Genomic DNA, 5,750 nt, shown 5'->3' on the forward strand with positions numbered 1-5,750 from the left:
GTAGTAGCTCTCTTTGTGAAGGAAAAGAACTAGAAATTGAAGGAATGCCCATCAATTGGGGAATGGCTAAGCAAATGGTGGCATATAATTGTGATGGAATGCTACAACAAATAATAGATAAATTAATTTTGGAAAAAAATGGAAAAACCTACATGAAATTACAAAGAATGAAATGAACAGAACTAAGAGACCATTATATACAGCAACAGAAATGCCATTTGAAAAATGACTTGTGTTTTTTCACCTTCAGAGAAAGGGCTGATAAATAGAAATAAGTAAGATATAGTTTTACATATATACAATTATATAGTATATGTATATATAATTATACATACATATAATATAATTGTATATATAGTATATAATATTTGTCAAATGATGTCTTCTCTTAATGGGGAAGGGGAAGGAGGAAGGTTATTAACTGGGTATTTTAATGTAACAAACAAATAAATAAATATTTAAAAAAAGCAATTGGTACATAAAAAAATCATTTCTTAAGTATTAACTATGTGCCAGGCACAATCCTAAATCTTGGAATACAAATATAGACAAAAAGAAAAATAGGGGGCAGCTGGGTAGCTCAGTGGATTGAGAGTCAGGCCTAGAGATGGGAGGTCCTAGGTTCAAATCTGGCCTCAGACACTTCCCAGCTGTGTGACCCTGGGCAAGTCACTTGACCCCCATTGCCTGCCCTTACCACTCTTCCACCTAGGAGCCAATAGACAGTATTGACTCCAAGACGGAAGGTAAGGGTTTAAAAAAAAAAAAAAAAAGAAAAATAGTTCCTGCCTCAAGGAACTTATATTCTAATAGATAAGAGAAGACATAAAAGGGAGTTGAAAAAGTGAGAAGATATGCTTACTTTGGCAGTACATATCCTAAAATTGGAACAGTACAGAGAAGATTAGCATGACTCTTGCACAAGGATAACATGTAAAAAATGTTTCATATTTAAAAAACAAACAAAAATAAAATAGTGGAGAGAAAAGGTATCTATGGTGGGGATTTGGGATGGAGTATGTTGTAGAAGTCTAGAGAATCAGAAGCAGAGCTGAATGAAAAGTTTGAGACTTTGGACCATCATCAGATTGTGAGGTCCTCAAAGGCAAAAGTTATAATTTGCCCTTTTTTATCCATAGTGCTTAGCATACAATGTTTAGTGTATAGTAGACATTTAATAAATTTTTATTGATAGATTGGACTTCTCCTAATCCACCCATGTACTACTAGGTTTGATCTTCAGAGCAAGATAACATTTTCCCCTTTAGTTTGGAGAAGGAAATGGCAAACCACTCCAATATTTTTGCCAAGAAAACCCTAATAGAGGCCATAAAGAGTGGGGCATGACACATGACTAAACAAAAAGGGAGCTATCCACTTAAATACCCAGTATTTATCAGTAATTACTGCTCTAGCATTGTGTAGCCAGTTAATGTCAATTAGTTTTTACAAAGTGATATTCACTAAAAATATGTAGCAAGAAGAGAAGTTAAAAAAATCTCTATGATGGGACTTGGGGGCACACTGTCCCCTCTACCACATTGACCCTGAGGACACTAGGCTCCAACTTGAAGTGGTTGCTACAAATGATTTGCCCTCACCACGCTCATTTCTGAATATAGTAGAACCATGAGATGAGTTGCTTCCTTGCCTTCCTTACTGGGTTAATCCAGTGTTGGTTACTAGATTCAAGTGCTAACAAACATGGCATGGATTCCGATCACTGGACCTTTTGAAGTTTCACAAGACCCTTACCCAAAGGAAAAATGACTTAAAGAGGAAATGGCCCCATCCCAGACAAAGACTTGCCTGGAAAGTCATGGACTTATGGGAGGAATATGAAATAAAGCTCGAAGGAGAGGTTGGAGTTGGGTTGCAAAGAGCTTTAAATGCTAGGCTAAGGAGTCTGTATTTTATCCTAGAGGTAATGGTGAGACACTTAAGATTTCTCAGAAGGGGAGTGATAATATCTTAGGCAACTCTGTGGAGGACAGGATGTAAAGGTGGAAGATAGGAATTAGGGAGAACAATATGGAGGTTATTAACATCATTCACTTGGAAGTCTGGTAGGTTCTGGACTAGCATGGTGGCATGTGATTGGAAATAAGGAGAGAGATACAAAATAGTTTTGATAAGATCTCACAACTGAATGACAACTGTGGAACCTTGTGGAAGATGATTCTTAGGCTGCGAATCTGGGTGAGTGGAAAAAGCTTGTAGCTTTTGTATCTGTTCATTTTCTAAGTTGGCTTATTTTAGAGGCACTTAGGTAGCCTGATGGATAGAATACCAGTCCAGGAATCAGGGAGACATGAGTTCAAATCTGGTCTCAGATACTTATTAGCTGTGTGACCCTGGGGAGACCATTTCACTTTTATGTGACTCAGTTTCCTTAATTTTAAAAAGGAGATTTTCATAGCCCCTACCTTCTAGAGCTGTTGTGAGGATCAAATGAGGAAATATTTATAAAGTGTTCAGCACATAGTAGATGCTGAATAAATGATTAGTTCCCTTTCTTCTTGTTTTGTATCTCTTCATTTGATGTTCCAAAATTTTTTATGTTTTTTATATTTGTCATTTTTATGACATAATAGTTAACAGGACTCATATAGAGTTGGGCTCTCAATTAGACAAAAGTTATTGATTGACTTTTTTTGACATGCAGTACACCATGATAGGTAATATGGAAGATTCAGAGATTCCTAATCCATAGTCTTTGCCTTTAAGGAGTTTATGATCTTATTGAGAAGACAAGATTTGCATAGCTAAAAGTAAAGACACCACACTTGAAGTTGAAATTCAAGGCAACTTAATACATTTTTCTTTTGTGCAAAGTTCTATTCTAAGTTTTAATCCCACCATTGCCACTATAAGACCCTGGGTAAGTTAATTTTTTTCTGAGCCTCAGCTTTTTCATCTATAAAATAGGGATAATAAAAATAGCCCCCATCTCCTGGTATTGTGGTGAGGATTACTTCAGGTATTACAAGGAAAGTACTTTGTAAACCTCTAAGAGATGTATAAATGCTGGCTATGATAATGATGATGATGATGATGATGATGATGATGATGAAATCTTTAAAAAGTGCTATAAAATGGGAAATGTGAGGAGGTGGAATTCACAATGGGTCTCAAAGGAGAGGTCAGAATTGGACTGGCAGAGCTGGATAGAAAGAGCATTCAGGAGGAGGGAACATTGTGACAACCCCTGGCGGGAAATGAGTCCACATTTCAAAACTAACACTATTTTTGGCATGGTTCACCAATTCTGCTTATTTATGTGGGTTAGGGCTGAGACAGCTGGTGTTGGTCCATCAGAGGTGAATTGTTAGCAGAGCTCTTTGGAGGTACCTTTACAGCCCCAGATAAGGGTTTTCCAAAGGCTGGTATAGACACACGAGGGAAGCCTCTCTTCTCATGTGTGAAAGGCACAGGTCATAGGATGCCCTTAAAACTGGACATTTTGAATCTGGAGAACACGATCCCTGAAAGCACTTGGCAAGTGTTTGCAAATCTAAACTTTGGAGAGAGGGAGAGAATTGATATTCCTATGTGGCAGCTTTGGTTACTCATTATGGAGGCTCTCGAGCCAGATACTGCATGGTATCCTACAGTTAATCCCTCCAGAAGGACTCACTAGCAGCTGGGAAACCCTCCTTGAAAAATCAGGTACTCTGCTCATCCTGCTTCACAGGGCTGCTCTGCCTTATGACTTAAAAAGGAAACTTACTGGAGACTCGAGTTGTTTACAATGGGTCCTTAGCCATAGCTACTGCACTGGAGGATGATGGTCTTCAACCTGAAAGGAGTCCACTCATGTCAGCTTCTCATTTAAAAAAACCCTTATCTTCTGCCTTAGAATAATTACTGTATATTGGTTCCAAGGCAGAAGAGAGGTAAGGGCTAGACAATTGGGGTTAAGTGACTTGTCCAGGGTCACAGAGCTAGGAAGTGTCTGAGACCAGATTTGAATCTAGGACCTCCCATTGCTAGGCATGGTTCTCAATCCAGTGAGTCATCCAGCTGTCCCATAGCTCTCCTTTGAATTGCTGATCTTCTTCTCAATCCAACCATCTCTGGTCAAATTGAATGTGCTATGATGGAATGCTCATGATACATGAGGTCTGAAGATATCAGTTTGAATATCAGCTTTGCCACTTTCTAACTAGAGGAGAGAGACTAAATTACTTTTCGCAAGCTTTCCATTTCCTCTTCTATAACATGAAGAGGATCACTAAATTCAGAGGTTCTTAACCTAGTGTATGTGTGCCTCACGGACCCACTGGTGTCTCAGGATCCCTTTTTAGAACCTACATTTTAAATGATTGAAGGAAATGCTAAATTTCAGTTAGAAGTTAGCCAAAAATAGAATGTAATTTGTTTTCCTGTCCAAATTCATGGATCAGTACAACTAAGAGTCCCTGGACTAGAAGATCATTATAATATAGTACAGAGAATGCTGAACCTGGGGCCAAAGGATCTGAGTTCTAATCCTGGCTGTGCTATGTATAACCAATGTAATCTTGAGAAAGTCATATTCCCTTCATCGATCTCAGTTTTTTCATCTGTAAAATGACTGCTTTTAAGGCTCCTTTCAGCCCTAGACCTATGAACTAGGATCCTATGATCTCTTAGGTTCTTTCATACTTTATATATGATGCCATAGTTTTTCTTTTATGGTCCTGTCCTTCATCTTCTTAGCTTAGTCAAGGTAGGGAGCAGGGGATGGAGGTGGAGTAAAGTCATATTAGATATAGGGCCAAAGTCACAGGAAGCTGGGTGTTCTAGTGAGTTCTGGGCTTCTAAGTGGAAAATTTCTGTTGCCTTGTCTTGTGGTGTTCTTGGATCTTTGATGTAAATATAGATAATTTGACATTTTTTGTTAGCTGAGCAACTCTGTGTTCAGAGAAGGCAGCCTGTCTTAGGATAATGGCTAAGCTTTGGACTCAGGAAGATACAAGTTCAGGGAAGCTTGGTGGTTCAGTGGATTGAACTCTGGGATTGGAATCAAGAAAACACATATTCCTGAGGTCAAATATGGCCTTGGACAAATTAACTGTGTAATGTGAGACAAGTCACTTACACCTGTTTGTTTACTGCTGTTTTATCCTGGGCAAGTTGATCAATCTCTCACTGTTCTCTGCAGTCTCTAAAGTCACAGAGAAGGTGCTGGTCTGAACTGGTAGAGAGCATTGTCCCATCTGGTAATTCTCCTAATATCAGTAGAATGACACATCTAATTCCCATCCCCTCTCCTTGTGGAAGAGTTTGAGATTCTGTATTAATAATTCTATGACTAAGCATTCCCAAATTGCTGAATTAAGTACAAACTTCTACCTTAGCATTCAAGGACTTTCAAGTTCCAGATCCCAACATTTATTCAATCGATAAACATTTATTAAATGCCTTACATGTGCCAGGCACTGTGCTAAAGCAACTTACAGCCTTATTAATAACAGACTTATTTTTCTTTATATTCCCAGACAAACTTGTAGGATCATAGATGAAGAGTTGAAAGAGACCTGAGGGTCAATCTTTTTATAGATGAAGAAATAAAACTCTGAAATCAAATGACTTGGTCATAATCACAGTTGGCAATTTTTGGAAGCAAAATTTGAATTCATGTCTATCTACCATGATGGCTTCCTTAAAAGCTCCTAAATATTCCCAGTTTTTTTTCCTTCCTTCCTTCCTTCCTTCCTTCCTTCCTTCCTTCCTTCCTTCCTTCCTTCCTTCCTTCCTTCCTTCCT

At 38.3% G+C, this 5,750-nt stretch overlaps 1 pseudogene; it reads left to right on the forward strand.

Annotated features, from left to right (window-relative positions):
• Nucleotides 1-858: 858 nt before the first annotated feature.
• LOC123238371 lies at nucleotides 859-955 on the forward strand (annotated as a pseudogene).
• The last annotated feature ends 4,795 nt before the right edge of the window (nucleotides 956-5,750 follow it).

This window comes from Gracilinanus agilis, chromosome 2 (assembly GCF_016433145.1).
Source record: "Gracilinanus agilis isolate LMUSP501 chromosome 2, AgileGrace, whole genome shotgun sequence".
NCBI classification, from domain to species: Eukaryota; Metazoa; Chordata; class Mammalia; order Didelphimorphia; family Didelphidae; genus Gracilinanus; species Gracilinanus agilis.